Source organism: Primulina tabacum, chromosome 15, assembly GCF_025594145.1.
Source record: "Primulina tabacum isolate GXHZ01 chromosome 15, ASM2559414v2, whole genome shotgun sequence".
Classification (NCBI taxonomy): Eukaryota; Viridiplantae; Streptophyta; class Magnoliopsida; order Lamiales; family Gesneriaceae; genus Primulina; species Primulina tabacum.
This window is the reverse complement of record NC_134564.1, coordinates 16,839,325-16,855,763: the sequence shown is the minus strand read 5'-3', so window position 1 is coordinate 16,855,763 and position 16,439 is coordinate 16,839,325. Positions and strand designations below refer to the sequence as shown.

At 39.2% G+C, this 16,439-nt stretch overlaps 1 non-coding gene across 1 annotated transcript; it reads right to left on the bottom strand.

Moving 5' to 3' along the window:
- Positions 1-13,298: 13,298 nt before the first annotated feature.
- LOC142528141 (small nucleolar RNA R71) lies at positions 13,299-13,405 on the bottom strand. Its single transcript, XR_012815623.1, has one exon. It is a non-coding gene; the product is annotated as a small nucleolar RNA R71 (small nucleolar RNA).
- Between the last annotated feature and the right edge of the window lie 3,034 nt (positions 13,406-16,439).

The window sequence follows — 16,439 nt, the reverse complement described above, 5'->3', positions numbered from 1 at the left end:
AAACCAAGTATCCGGATAGAACGTTCCGTGCCCGAGCGGTAGTTTTTGATCGCCCGAGCGCCGCTTGATATGTATGGAAAATGAGCCACGTTTTTTTAACATCCATTAGGATATATAGCAAGTTTATTCCTTCAGAATGTTGGAAAAGGAAACGAGAAAAGGCTATGAGAAATCCTTACGCCTTTGCACTTCATAGAATTTTGATTTGCGAAAGATCAGGCCGTCTGAATTTCAATCCGACTTCAGTACTTTGATCCTTTCGTTACAGGCTTCGACAAGACGTAAGTTTTCTTATGTTTGATATGATTTGGAAAATATGATATTGAAGGAATCAGATATGATTAATATATGGTGCTCTTGATATATTAGACATCGTATAATTGAAAACGGATTGAAGAACAGATACCGTATGAAATTGTTATGAATTATCAGATTCAATTTGATTGAGATTATACAGATTTCGTTTCAGATTGTGTTTGTTGATTGATTATGAGTTATTGGGATTGGAATATACTGATTTTGTATTATCGGTATTTCAAGATTGCGATGTTATGCCGTCGAAACAGAATTAGATTGAATTCTAAATTATATCGGGTATAGTTTGGGGTATATGTTGATATGGTATTCCTCGAATATGTTCTTCCAGATTGTTATTGAAGATTTCAAAGACAGAAAAGAGCCAGAACCAAACAAAAGAAAGGTATAAATCAATGTTGAACCGTGAGAAACGACTCGAGTTAGATATGACTTGAGTTTCCCTAAACCACATACATATTTTTATTGTTTAATACATTTGAATTCATTAATTGTGTAAGCTTATTCTATTTATTTATAGAAAAGCAGAGAATAGAAGATAGATAGCGAGAAAGAGTCATGGGTGGATGTGCCTAGTCTTTGGCAGAGATGCCAAGTCTTCGGCTGAGTTTCCAAGACACTGGATGTTTGGTCATATCGATGTTGCTTAGGAGTGGATTGACTTATATCGCTGAGATTCGATATAGAGAGGACCAAAGTCCGCGAATAGGAACGTACCGCCACCCCGAGCGGGAGAGTAGGTGGGAGATTTGTTACGTTCTTATTCAAACCGGGATCCCTAGATTAGAGAAAAGTCGAGTAAGAGATTAAGTGTCAAGAGTTTGACTTATGGTTTATATCATTTCATGTTTCAGGCTGATTCATATGATTGATACTCTTATATGTTTTTTTATATGCTTTTATATGATGCATGTTTTACGTGGTTTATACTGGGAATATTATTCTCACCGGAGTTATCCGGCTGTTGTTGTGTTTGTATGTGTGCGTAACAACAGGTGGGACAGGATCAGGGTCGAGAAGAGGATGAGATATTACAATTTAGCATGGAGATCCGGGCCCAGAAGTAGAATAGGTTTCAGTACTTAATGTTTTGTAGTTGAACCCTAGTTTGATTTTAATATAATGGTACAAGACTTGTACTTTTATTTTGACTTGTATATCAGACTTGTTTTATTATATTCCGCACTTGTATGTTAAAAAAAAAAATTTAAACCCATTTTATTTAATTGATCCAATTATTCCCAAAGATGATTAAGAAATGAATTAGCGTCCGGGTCCCCACAATAACTTTGCAACTTGCAGATAGGTCACTCACCTATCCTCATGGAATTGTTGAAGATGTTTTGGTAAAAGTTGACAAGTTTATCTTCCTTGCTGATTTTAAAAATACTTGATATTGAGGAAGATCAAGATGCTCTATTGATTTTTGGGCGACTCTTCTTAGCCACTGGAAAAGCATTGATTGATGTACACAAAGGAGAACTCACCTTGAGAGTTTGTAAGGAAGCTGTGATATTCAACATATATAAAGCTATTAAAGGTAACGACGAGGTGAGTACTTTTAAAAGCATTGATATAATTGACTCTTGTGTTGCTGAGATTGGTATAGGTCATACAGTAGAAGATCCATTAGAAAGATTTCTTTCTAGTACTGTCAGTAGAGTTGATGATGATGATTGGGAATTGAGAGATCAACTTTTAGCTCTTGAGGAGTTGCCAAAGTTGAAGGAAGCCGCACAGGAGAAGTTGGAAGAAGAAAAGTGTTCATAGATAATACCTCCATCCCCTATTTTGAAGGAATTTCCAAGCCATCTTTGCTATGCTTTCTTGGGTTAGAAGTCGACATATCCTGTAATTATCTCTTCCTCTCTTACTTTGGATGAAAAAGAGAAATTGTTGAGAGTGTTGAGGAAATTTTAAACTACATTTGGTTGGTCGATTTCTGATATCAAGGGGATTAGTCCCACCATATGAATGCATATGATTTTAATGGTAGAGGCATACGCTCCTTATGTGGATCATCAGAGAAGGTTAAATCCAGCCATGAAAGAGGTAGTGAAAAATGAAGTGTTGAAATTGTTAAATGCTGGAGTTATATATGCTATTTCTGACAGCAATTAGGTGTCTCCTGTGCAAGTAGTGCCTAAAAAGGGTGGAATGACTGTGGTAAAGAATGAAAATGATGAACTAATATCTACTCGTACAATGACTGGATGACGAGTATGTATTGATTATAGGAAGTTGAACAATGCCATACGTGAAGATCATTTTTCATTACCTTTTATTGATCAAATGCTTGATAGACGTGCTGGTTATTGTCACTACTGTTTTTTAGATGGTTATTCGGGTTATAACCAGATTGCTATAGCACCAGAGGATCAAGAAAAGACAACATTCATGTGCCCCTATGGAACGTTTGCTTTTAGGAGGATGCCTTTTGGGCTATGCAATGCACTTGCTACTTTTCAGAGGTGTATGATGGCCATATTTGCAGACATGGTGGAAGACATCATGGAAGTCTTCATGGATGATTTCTCAGTATTTGTCTCTTCATTTGATCACTGTTTATATAACATTTCCCTTGTTTTGCAGAGATGTCAAGAAAAGAACTTAATTCTTAATTGTGAGAAGTGTCATTTTATGGTGCAAGAGGGTTATGTTCTTGGACATAAAGTGTCTTCAAAGGGATCAGAGGTAGACAGAGCCAAAGTAGTTGCTATTGAAAATCTTCCATCACCGAAGAACATCAAAGGGCTAAGGAATTTCTTAGGACATGCCGGATTTTATCGTAGATTTATCAAAGATTTTTTTAAAATTACTAAACCTTTGTGTAATTTGCTTGAAAAAGAATCCACTTTTATTTTTGATGATGATTGTCTGTAGGCATTTGAGAAGATCAAAAAGGCATTGGTGACAGCACCAATCATGATAGTACCAGATTGGAAGGAGCCCTTCGAGTTGACGTGCGATGCTAGTGATTATGCAGTAGGTGTGGTGTTCGGCCAAAGGCGTGATAAATTTTTTAGATCAATCTACTATGCAAGTCGAACCATGGATGCTGCACAGCAAAATTACACAACTACTGAAAAGGAGATACTTGCAGTAGTGTTTGCATTTGACAAGTTTAGACCCTACTTGGTCGGCACAAAGGTAATTGTTTTCACTGAACATGCAGCTATTCGATACCTATTTGCCAAGAAGGATGCAAAACCACACTTGATAAGGTGTATTTTATTGCTCCAAGAGTTTGATTTTGAAGTGAAGGATAGGAAGGGGTGTGAAAATAAAGTGGCTAAATACTTGTCACGGCTCGAACATGAAGATAAAATAGGTGAAGGAACCATAAAAGAAGCATTCCCAGATGAACATATGTTTGGGGTAAATTTTATACTCCCTTGGTTTGCTGATATAGCTAATTTCTTGTCTTGTAGTACTCTCCCTCCAGATTTGAGTTATCACCAAAAGAAGAAATTCTTTCACGATGCAAAGTTTTACCTATGGGATGATCCATACGTCTTCAAGAGATGTGCTGATCAGATGATTAGAAGATGCGTAGCGGAGGAAGAAGCGAAAGTTATTCTTGAACAATGCCACTCTACACCATATGGCGGCCACTTTTGAGCGTCAAGAACAGCAACAAATGTATTACAATCTGGTTTTTATTGGCCTACTTTGTTCAAAGATAGTTATACCTTAGCCAAGTCATGTGACAGATGCCAAAGGGTTGGCAATATTTCAAGACGCCATGAGTTCCCATTGACCAATATTTTGGAAGTTGAACTTTTTGATGTTTGGGGTATTTGACTTCATGGGACCATTCCCATCTTCTTTTGGTCAATCTTATATTTTGCTCGATGTGGATTATGTGTCAAAATGGATTTAAGCAATTGCCATCAATACTAATGATGCTCGAGTGGTTGCTAAGTTTGTTCACAGGAACATCTTCACAAGATTTGGGACACCTAGAGCCATAATTAGTGATGAAGGTACACATTTTTGTAACAAAATCTTTAACTCACTTTTGGCTAAATAAAATGTGAAGTATAAGGTGACCCTGGGATACCACCCACAAGCAAATGGACAAGCCAAAGTATCCAACCGGGAGATTAATCAGATATTGGAGAAAACGGTGAAGACAAACCGGAAGGATTGGGCACTGAAGCTGGATGATGACTTATGGGCATACAGAACGGCATACAAGACACCTATTGGGATGTCACCCTATAGGTTGGTCTTTGGTAAGGCCTGTCACTTACCACTGGAATTGGAACACAGAGCTTTTTGGGCCGTGAAAAACTCAACTTTGACATGGAAGAATCTGGTGAGCGGCGGCTATTGCAATTGAATGAGATGGAGGAATTCAGAAATGAGGCTTATGAAAATGCAAAGATCTACAAGGAGAAGACCAAGAAGTGGCACAACAACCATATCTTGCACAGAAATTTCAAACCCGGACAACAAGTACTGTTGTTCAATTCACGCCTCAAACTATTTCCTGGTAAGCTAAAATCAAGATGGTCGGGGCCATTTACAATAGAACCAGTCCAACCTTATGGAGCCATTGAGCTAAAGTGCAATGATGGAAGAACGTTTAAAGTAAATGGACAACGAATCAAGCATTATTATGGGACTGAAGTACGGCATCTTGACCACATTCCTTTGGGCGGATCAAATTGATGTAGACTAGTGGTAGTCGGGCTGACGACGTTAAACCAAGCGCTTATTGGGAGGCAACCCAAATTTTTATTTCTTTATTGCATTTCGTTTTCGGTTTTGCTTTTACTCTTGTATTCTTATTTTTGGTTGTGATTTTTTTGGTTTAGTGTGTTCTTGTATTCCCCCAAATCTTATGAATCTCAATTGTGTTTTTCAGGAATAAAAATTAGAGGAAAAAAACAATTTCAAAGAGTGCACTCGCGCTGGAAATATACCGCACTCGCGGTCGTTGAAGACAGAAAATAAAAAAAAATTCCAGTAGCCATACCGCACCCGCGGTACTTTATTGAGTGCACCTGCAGTGTTTGCTGAATGAAAACTGAAAATTTCCAGAAGGCAAAGCGTGCCCGCGGAAAAATATTCACCGCACTCGCGGTAGCTGAAGGTCGAAAATTCAAAAATTTCCAGTAGCCACACCGCACCCGCGGTCAAAATGATGACGAACCCGCGCTACATTGACAGATGCCTAAACGCACCCACGGTAGAAGCTTACCGCACCCGCGGTAGATTAAGGCCGATTTTTCTTGAAATTCCAGTAGTAACACCGCACCCGCGGTATATTCGGGACCGCACACGTGCTCGATGGTTTTAAATTCTAAAACAGGCAAACATTGGACATAACCAAAGAACATTTCTCCTCAATTTCTCCTTCACTTTGAAATACTTTCTCAAGAACACATTCCACACTAGATTTTGTTCTTCCAAGTACATATTTCCCACTCCACACATACATACCTTCACTCATTTCATCCAATATCCATCTTCATTCCACAAATTCAACACCAAACCTAGGGTGTGAAAAGAGGGCTCGAAAATTTTACACCAAGGATTGAATGGAGCTTTGATTTTGTTCTTCCAAGAAACATTTCAACACTCAAGGTGAGCAAATCCATACTACATTTGCTTTGAAATTCGAAATTATTGGTAGTGTTGGCTATGGAAGAGAAGTGAGATTAATATTCAATTTTAGTGGAGTAAATTCTTGACATTGTTGATTGGATTGGTAGGTATATTGTTGAGGTGTATTTGTTGTGATTAATAAGTTTGGGGGAGTGAAAGAATTATCAAGTTTAGTGAATTGGATTGAAGGGGAAGTTGGTGCTTTGAAAGTGTTTGACAAAATGCATCCAAGAAAAAAACAATCAAAGGGTGCATACTCATCTGCGAATTATGATGCACACACGTTCTGGGACGAGAAGGCGGAGGAAAATTATGGTAAAATTCTGAACAAAAGCATTGTGAAAGAGAGGGTACTTGACCTGAGCTTTCCACGAACCGAGATCAGATTAATACTTACTGCTAGGCATTGGGAGGAGTTTGGCATGCCACCACAGGATGCAGTCATTTCTTTGGTACGAGAATTTTATGCTAACCTTAAGGTTAAGCATGATCATTTGAAAGTTTTGGTGAGAGGAAAGATGGTAGCTTTTGATTCTCATACCATCAACACGATGTATGGTATCCCTCTAGTCATACACGATGAATACGAAGAATATCGGACCGATGAAGTTGATTATAATAATATTCTTCAGACTATATGCATTGAGAGAGCGGAGTGGCGAATGAGAGAAAATGTGCATTTAAGCCTAGCCAAATCAGATCTGACAAATGTTGCCAAAGATTGGTATTCCTTCATTTCAGCTAGAAGCCCACTGACCATACTACCACTGTCATCAAGGAGAGGGCAATCCTAACTTTTTGCATCATGACGGGAAAGACAATTGACTTAGGTCAATTGCTTCAGAGCTCGATGTTAGATTATGCAAAAGGTAACTCTCCTAGTGGACTCCTCCACCCTTCTCTTATCACAGACCTATGCCATTATGCGGGAGTGACTTGGACAGCACATGAAGAATTGTTAAAACCAAAAAATGCCATTGTGGTAATTCAACCACATAGGTCACTGACATCTGATCAACATGATGCACGTCAAGCTCAAAGAAAATTCAACAGAAGAGCTACAGAAAGACGTGCCCATGCTCAGGCCCCACAACAACAAACACAACCGCAACCAAGAAATGTGCGAGATCGATTAACTCATTTGGAAGAAGAGATGCGACACCAACGCCAAGACATGAACGAGTTTTGGTTTAGGACCGATACATTCATGGGATATATGATGGATTTCACGTCCGTCTTTGCTCAACAATTTCCATCAGCTTCAACATCTAGTAATCCATTTCCACAACCTCCATAGTGGTCGCCCGCATACTACCCGCCGGAGTTCCAACCACCACAAGAAGGCGCAGATGATGAGGATGGCAGTGACCACTGACGGTCATTGCCTGAGGTATGTGTATTCATCTAACTTTCATGATCATTTACATCGAGGACGATGCACATATTTTAGTTTGGGGGAAATGCTATTATTTGATTTTGTGTGTTATTTTATGTTGTGTGTTCATTTATTTATTTAGTTTTATTTGAGTGTTCTATTTGCTTTTGAGTTGTTTGCTTGTGTGTTTGTAGTGTCATAGTCATGAAAATTTTTGAAATGGCCAATGATGAACAAAATTTGTGTATTGAGAAGAAAGGTCATGCATTTTATTCATGATTATCAATCAATTTGAAAAATTTAGAGAACAATCATGAGATTTGGTAAGCTTGAGACTTATAATTTCTAAACAACTCTGTGATTTTTTTATTTGACATTGAAATAAGTTTTTGCAAACACATATATGATTGAGGCAATCTTTGATTTTATTTGGGCTTATTTATATTGTTCATAAATATTCATTTGAAGCCCTCTTGAGCCTATATGAGAAAAGAATTGTGTTTTTGAAATTTCTTGCAAGCCAAGCACTTTTCTTTTGAATATATATGTATTTGGTTGATGCATTGAGACACCATTTTTCACGATGATTAGATTTTACTCTGTGTTGGTGAATTGAGATTTTGTCTAGAACTATCCAAACAACACTCGAGGCGAAATACAGACAAACTATGGTTTAGGAATGATTTAGGTGATTTTTTGGATCGATTGAGCCTTTCAAGCTACCAAATAAAAATAATTTATCATTTATCACCTCTTTGTAGCTTATATGAATTTGAATGGCACACGTGAATATGCGTAAAAGACCCTCATTCGATATCGTTTCAAATATCCCACATTTACCACCCATTTGAATATCTTATACATTAATTTGCTACCTTTTCAAGGGAGTAAGAATTCAAAGGATTAATGAAATTGAAGTTCTCCTACAAAAAAAAAAAGAAAAAAATAAATGATTTTTGATTGAAGAAGTTGGAGAAAAAGGGGAAAAAAGAAAAAAAATGAAGAAAAAAGAAAAAGTGGAGTATGTAAAAGAGATAAAAATTCAACTTACTCCCTTATTTGAATTCATAATCTTCATTTGTAGCCATAAGCCAAGGCCTAACATTACAAGCATTGCAAATCCTATTGACCAAGTCATAGTTGTCCAATATACTAGTGGAGAGGGATTGGGAGGATCAAGCCTATGGACAATCGATAAACACTTCCATTGAGTACGAATCTTGATCAACTTTACACACTTCATTGCATCAAATATTTATTGGGTACTCATTTCTTGAATGAATATTGCTTTGAACCCAATTTTTACCGAAAAAGACCTCTTGATTGTGTTTGTAAAAATTGAAATCGATTGAGAATGTTTTGAAACATGAGTTGAAGAGATTATAAGTTAAGAAAATTAACCGATTGCATGATTATATCCGGATGAAAAACTGGTTGGATTGATTTGACTTGTGAATGCATGAAGAGTTAGTTAAATTATCTTGAGTCCATGTTCTTTTAAAAATATTTCATGACTTATTTGTTTGTGTTATTTTATTTTGCTCGAGACTAGCAAAATCCTAAGTTTGGGGGCGTTTGATAAGTGCAATTTATTGCACTTTTATTACTTGTATTTAACTTGGAATTTTGTGATTCTTGAGCAGGTTTTATGCGATTTGTTGTTGTTTTTGTTGTTGTAGTTTGGAAGCTTAGGATGAGAGTTTGAAATAATAAAATTTCGAATTGGAAAGTGCAAAAGATAAAAAATACAGAAGCTTTAGCGCAACAGCGGTAAGAAAAGCACCGTACCCACGGTGAAACACTGCATCGGCACTGAAAAATGCACCCCACCTGCGCTCACACACCAGTAGAAGCACCGCACCCGCGATGACTTCTTAAGCGCACCCGCAGTCCTTGCACGACAGAATCCGAAAAATCTGTATTTTGGTGTGCTGCTCATGGAAGTCCAAGATTTTGGTGTGCTGCGGATTGAGGCTTGTCTGGGATTATAAAATACATCATTTACTTACCATCTAGTGTATTGGGGAGCCAAGGGAAGAGTGGAAGCTGCTGCTAGAAGATTGAAGACTCAAGTTCATCAAGTTTTTTGAAAATCTTTTGCACAACTCCAGGGATGGAATCAGAACTTCAAACTCTTGTTCTAAATTCTTCTTTCTTTTATTTTTCAGTTAATATGTCTTGTTTTAGAACCATGTTTTGTTGTTTTGCTTGTGTTATTATGAACTAATTTTTATTTCTAGAGGAAAGATGGAACAAAACTAGAAACCATGTGTTAGAATCTATGAACTAAGCTATTTAAGTTCTTCATATTGTTCATTTGGATTGTTCTAATCTTAATGCTTTTAATTTATTGGCCATAATTTGAATGATTTATATGTTTACAATTTGGCACTCGGAAGAGGAAATTATAAACAAGAAATGGAAAAAATACATCAATGGTATTTATAGAGTTCGGGAGGGCCTATAATGCTATCGAAGCCCATAAAGAATCTAGTGCTTGATGTGTTATTTATTTGTAGATTGTTTATAGGAACGTTACAATCAATTTTTAGATAATTAAAGTCTACTTAACACTCGGGAGAGGGAGTAGATAATTATAGGATTCTTGGCTAATGAATAAGAAGGATTTTTATAACATAGATACAAGAAATTACACATGGTGGACAGTTGCGTGAAATCGGACCTCCAGATCTTTTATCCCATTGTTATTTGTTACAATTTGGTGTTACATTTAAACCCGTTTTCAATTTAGTTATTCTTGCAACAAAATCTTTTAATTGATTTTTCTAAATAAAGTCGAGACTATTTTAATCACAAGCACTAATATATATTTATATACATACTCCTCGTGGGATCGACACTTGTACTCAAAAATACATTTTACTATAACTTGATGTTGTGCGCTTGCGAGCAATTAAGAAAACACACAACAAAGAGTTCTCGGGGACTATTGACCCGATAATAGCTGAAAGATGGATTAAGTCTATCGAGGTTATTTTTGCGTTTTTGTAGCTGCAGGACGCAGACAGGGTCAGGTGTGCCACTTACCTGCTGATAGGAGACGCCAGACTTTGGTGGGAGAGTGCTTCAGTGTTAGTGAACCTGCAAATACTGACCTGGGATGGTTTTAAGGAGGTCTTTTACTCCAAGTACTTCACTGAGGAAGTACGCTCCCGCCTGACCAGGGAGTTCACGATGATGCGTCAGGGAGACAGCAGCGCAGCTGCTTTCGTGAGGAAGTTCGAGAGGGGGTGTCACTTCGTGCCCTTAATTTCTAACGATGCCCGGGAGAAGTTGAGGCATTTTATGGATGCTTTGCGGCCGATCTTACGCCGTGATGTGAGAGTTGCCGGTCCTACCACCTATGCCATTGCCGTGTCTAGAGCCTTGGCGGCAGAGTAGGACCAGAGGGACATAGAGGTTGATAGGCAGGGAAAAAGGCCCTATCAGGCACCTCAGCAGCAGCAGCAACAGCGACCTCAGTTTAAGAGGCCTTTCCCAGGACAGCAAGGGAAGAGACCTTTTTAGGGACCGCTGAAAGGGAAGGGTCCTAACCCTCAGTAGAAGGCTCCTCAGAGGCCGGGAGAGCGCACCCGATGTTCCTGAAGTGCAACCGCCAGCATCCGAGACAGTGTTTATGGGGGTCGGGCAAGTGCTTCAAATGCGGAGCCAATGATCATATGCTGAGAGACTGCCCGCAGCGGAGGCAGCTGACCTAGGGAATAGTGTTCGCCATGCAAGCAGAGGAGGCGAACCCAGATACGACTCTATTGAATGGTAACTTATTTAATTCAGCACCGCATTATTTCTGCTATGCATGTTTCAAATTTTATTTGGGATTATTAGCGTGCTAGTAGTATTTTTGGTGATTTGTACAGAGATTTTTCTACTGTGCATGAGGTTAAGATTAGAATTTTTGGGATATAAGTTTTTGTGTTTTGCCAACGTCTCTCAAAAAATATTTTCATAAAGAGAGTAGCCATAAAGACCTTGATAGATTCAGGGTCCACTCACTCTTTTATTTCGGAGAATGATATAGGTGGATTTTAATTGCTTTTCATGTCATGAAAATGCAGGAGATTCATGCAAAAATGAAGAAAAATGAATTATTTTGCGAAGGACTTCCGCCCGGGCGCAAATTCACATCCGCCCGGGCACTGGAGAGCTTGAAAAAATCAATTTTTGCAAAAGCTATCCGCTCGGGCGGAAACTAACGTCCGCCCGGGCGCGCCAAAGAAGAAAGAAAAAAGAAAATCTTCGAAGACCATCCGCCCGGGCGGAAACTTATGTCCGCCCTGGCGTGCTCGATAATTTTGGAAAGATTTTTGGACGATTCCTTACCTTATTTTCTGGATGTGGACGATTTAGGCACGATTTTTTGGGGCATTAGAGATGATTCAGACATCATTCATCAGCCGCCAGAAGCTTTGGAGAGATTTTCGTGCTTGGATCGAAGAATCGAAGATTTCCGGGCGTCGTTCCTCGCAATTTTCGTCAAATCTAGTATTTCTAACTTAGTTTTTATCTTTGAAACATTGTTGTGTTTATTTTCATTATGAATTCTAGTAGCTAAACCTTAATATTTGTTTGGATTTAAGGGGATCCTACCCCGAAACTTTGATATAATTAATTTACATATCATTTTTTATGTATTCTTGATCATACTATTGTTTTATCGTGTTGTTAAGGCGTAGCTAACTTTAATAACGTTTTTATATTGCGAGTGAGTTCGAGAGAATAACTTGTGATACAAACGGGTAGTATAATCAGTGGATCTACAATTTACATAGACATATGAAATTGGATACGCGCCGATAGTTACAGTCCTAAGGGTCGAAAACTAGGGGATTTCATAGATCTACATGCAATTCGCTCTTGATAAATAATTAAAGACATTTAATTACTTCATTGAGTAGAATTAGTTTGGCAGAGCTCGAGAGAGTGTGTTCAATTGAATAGGAAATCCTGTCAGAAGTATATAATCATTATCAAACGAATTAATTAATTAACGAGGGGTAAGTGAACCAAAATTCCCAACAAATTCATTTCTCATTGAATTTTAATCAACCATTTTAGATATTATATTTCATTATTACATTCTTGAATCATTTTATTTGCATATTTATTTGAGCATAGTAGTACTAAAACAATCAATCAATTTTCTTTGCTAAAGATTTAATAACTGAAAATAATAATTGTCAAATACAGTCTTCAGTGGAACGATACTCGTACTCACGTACATTAAACTATTACTTGACATCGTGCACTTGCGATTAATTTTTGAGCATAGAAAACCATATTTTTTTTATGATTTCACAGTGCAAGTTTTGCTCGATCAATTTTTTGGCGCCGTTGCTGGGGACTGTTAATTCACAATTTTATTTTTAGTTATTTTCTTTAGCATTCTCTATTTTACTTTGTTTGACACCTTCGATTTCTTCACAGATATCTCATCCAGTGCATGCCAAAGTCACTTGACGTGGAGCTTGAGCAATTTGACCCTGAAATTGAAAGAACTTTCCGCAGGAGAAGACAACAGCAGAGACTGAAAGAACTGATGGAGAGGCACGAGAACGATCATGAGGAGGAACACCATGATGCTAGACGTGTTGAGATGCCACGCCGCATACCGATGCTGGAATATGCCCAACCTTCTTTGGTTGGAGGACGCCCCTGCATTGTGAGGCCTATGGTGCTGGCAAACCAGTTCGAAATCAAACCAGTTATAATTCGGATGATTCAGAACACAGTCCAGTTTGGAGGATCTGCAGCAGATGACCCAAACACGCACATCGCAGATTTTCTTGAAATTTGCAACACTTTTAAATTTAATGGAGTTTCTGATGATGCTGTTATGTTGCGTTTATTTACTTTCTCCCTACGTGATAAAGCTAAAGCATGGTTGAATTGTTTGCCTGTAGGTTCGATCACCATATGGGAGGACATGGTGAAAGCGTTTCAAATCAAATACTTTCCTCCATTTAAGACCATGAAACTGAGGGCAGACATCACCACATTTGCTCAATTCAAGCAAGAGTCTTTATATGAGGCATGGGAGCGCTTCAAAGATTTATTAAGAAGATGTCCTCATCACGAACTGCCACTTGGGTTAGTCGTTCAAACCTTTTATTATGGCTTGCTTACTCCTAATCGTACTATGATAGATGTTGCTGCTTGTGGAAACCTGTTGAGAAAAACTGCTGAGGAAGGATATGAGTTGTTGGAGGAGATGGCTGCTAGCAGCTATCATCCTCAATCTGAAAGGAATAATCAGCGAAGAAGTGCGGGAGTTCACCAGGTAACTGACCTTTCCGCTATTACTGAACAACTCGATATCTTGAACAGGAAGTTGGATGGTTTGAATATGGGTGGCACATCTATGCGTCTTCAAGAGATATTCTGTGAAAAGTGTGGAGGTGAACATTTTGTGAAGGACTGTCAAGATGACAATCCCTTCTATGTGCAAAATGAGTCACCAGTGAATCAAGTGGGAGTCCACAACCGTCCGAGGAATGATCTGTACTCAAACACATAAAATCCTGGATGGAGGCAACATCCTAACTTCTCATGGGGTGGTCAAAACAGTCAGAATCGACCACAAGGAGGACAACAATATGGAAAACAACCGATGTACAGATATGACCCTCCTCGAGAAAAAAAGTCCAATTTGGAGCAGATGATGTCTAAGTTCATTTCAGCCACCGAGATTAGACTACAGAATCAAGATGCATCGATAAAGGGGCTAGACAATCAGATTGGGCAGCTAGCAAAGATGATAGCAAGTAGAGTGCCAGACACCTTGCCAAGCAACACTGAGACTAACCCGAAAGAGCAAGTGAAAGCCATAGCATTGCGGAGTGGAAAAGTGCTTGAACAAGAGGAAAAAGAAAAAGAGGATCAAGGAAAAGAAGCGGTTGGTACGCACACAGGTAAGTGTTCTAACTCTACACCAGCACCCACTGCACAATCCAAAATTGTTATACCCCCTCCTTTTCCTGCAGCATTGAAAAAAGCAAAACTTGATGCACAATTCGGTATGTTTTTTGAGGTATTTAAAAAATTGCACATCAATATTTCTTTTGCTGATGCTTTGATGCAAATGCCGAGCTATGCTAAATTTCTGAAAGACATCTTAGCTAATAAGAGGAAGTTGGAGGATCACATGACGGTAAAATTGACTGAGAATTGCTCTGCATTGGTACAAAACCAGATCCCACCAAAGCTAAAGGATCCAGGGAGTTTTTCTATCCCTTGCATGATTGGTGATGTTGTTTTTCCTAAAGCTTTATGTGATCTTAGTGCGAGCATTAATCTTATGTCTTTATCTGTATTTAGGAAACTTAGATTGGGAGAGCCTAAACCGACACAGATGTCCTTGCAACTAGCTGACGGATCCGTCAAACATCCACGAGGAGTCAAAGAAGATGTGTTGGTGAAAGTGGGAAAGTTTACATTTCCTACGGATTTTGTGGTTCTTGATATAGAAGAGGATAGGGAGATGCCTTTGATTTTAGGGAGACCGTTCCTTGCAACTGGCAAGGCCGTGATTGAAGTGCAAGAAGGGAAGTTGAGATTGAGAGTGGGAAAGGATGAAATGACTTTTAATGTTTTTAACGTTCTTAAGCATACACTGCACACTAATGATTGTTTTATAGTTGATTCATCGGATTCACTTGTGTGTCAATTTGTGCAGGATGCTATGAAGGATTAATTGAAAGTCACCCTCACCACTGAATTGAAGGATGAACTTGATGACAAAATATCTGAAAGAGGGGCATACTTTAATGCCAACCATCCATGGACGAAGCCAGTGAGAATGAAATTGGATGATTTGGGAGCTCGAAGGGACCTGACCCCTCGGAAGTCAAGCGTTGAGGAACCGCCGACATGTGAATTCAAACCACTGCCTCCACACCTGAAGTATCTGTACGTAGAGCGTAAAAAGCTAGCACCCGACAAGCGCATTACACCAAAAGAATTTAAAGAAGGCGAAGCGGTGCTCATGCACAACTCCAAGTATTAACTTTGCGAGATGGGAAAAATGAGCCGTTCACAGTCCATGCTCAACGACTGAAGCATTATTTGGGTGGTGCAGTGGAGCCACAACTTGGAATCACCCGGTTCGAATCAGTCCAGCTCTCGACTATAAATTGAGAACTACCTCTCGTTCCTTTATCTTGCATTTAATTCGATTTTTAGTGTGTATTCTTATTATTTTATTTAAAAAAAGGGGGCGAGCCGTGAAGCTTCCGCCCGGGCGTAAATTTTTGGCCGCCCAGGCGCGATTCTTTTATCAAAAATTATGAATTGCCGTGAGGTTTCGGCGCGCCCTTTGCAAAATAAAATTTTTTAAAGGCCGAGAGTTATCCGCCCGGGCGGCAACTTATGTCCGCCCGGGCGGATCGCGAATTTTAAATAAACTAAGACTTTCTTTTTCTTCTCCCCACTTCAAATCTAGCCGCCCCCCTCGATTTTTTTTCGCCCCTCCTCTCTCAATCTCACTGCAATCACCTATTTTGTGCACATTTCAGGTACATTCTTGCATCTCCACCTTCCCCAAGCGTCAAGAAGAGATTCTTCCGGTCAAGAACCGAAATTCTCCGACCCTCTTTTAAACTTCCGGTAACCCCTGAAATCATCGGCCGCCACTATCCTTTTTCCAGCCGCCGCTGCATTCTTCCGACGAGGCATTCTCCGGTGACATGCCCCCTACTTCGGGCTACTTGTGCTTCCCAAATAATCAACAACGATGGCACCTAAAAAAGCTCGGGTAAGTCACGGTGCTTCTTCTTCGTCATCTCATACTTCACAATTATTTGTGAATACTGCAGCTAGGGAACGATATGAGCATGCAAAAATACATCGCGCTCCGATTCGGGAGCGAGGTTTCCAGCTTGAGCTGAATATTCTTATTATTAGACAAACTGCGAGTAGAGGATGGGGTAAATTTTGTTCGCAACCGCAAGCTGCAGTGGCACCAGTGGTGCGAGAATTTTACGCCAATGCGGCTGAGCGGAGCGACAGCAAGGCGGTTGTGAGAGGAAAATTGGTGGATTTTAGTTCAACAGAAATTAATAGGGTGCTTGAGACACCGGCGGTGGACGATTCGTTGTATGCGGCATGGGCGGCAGAA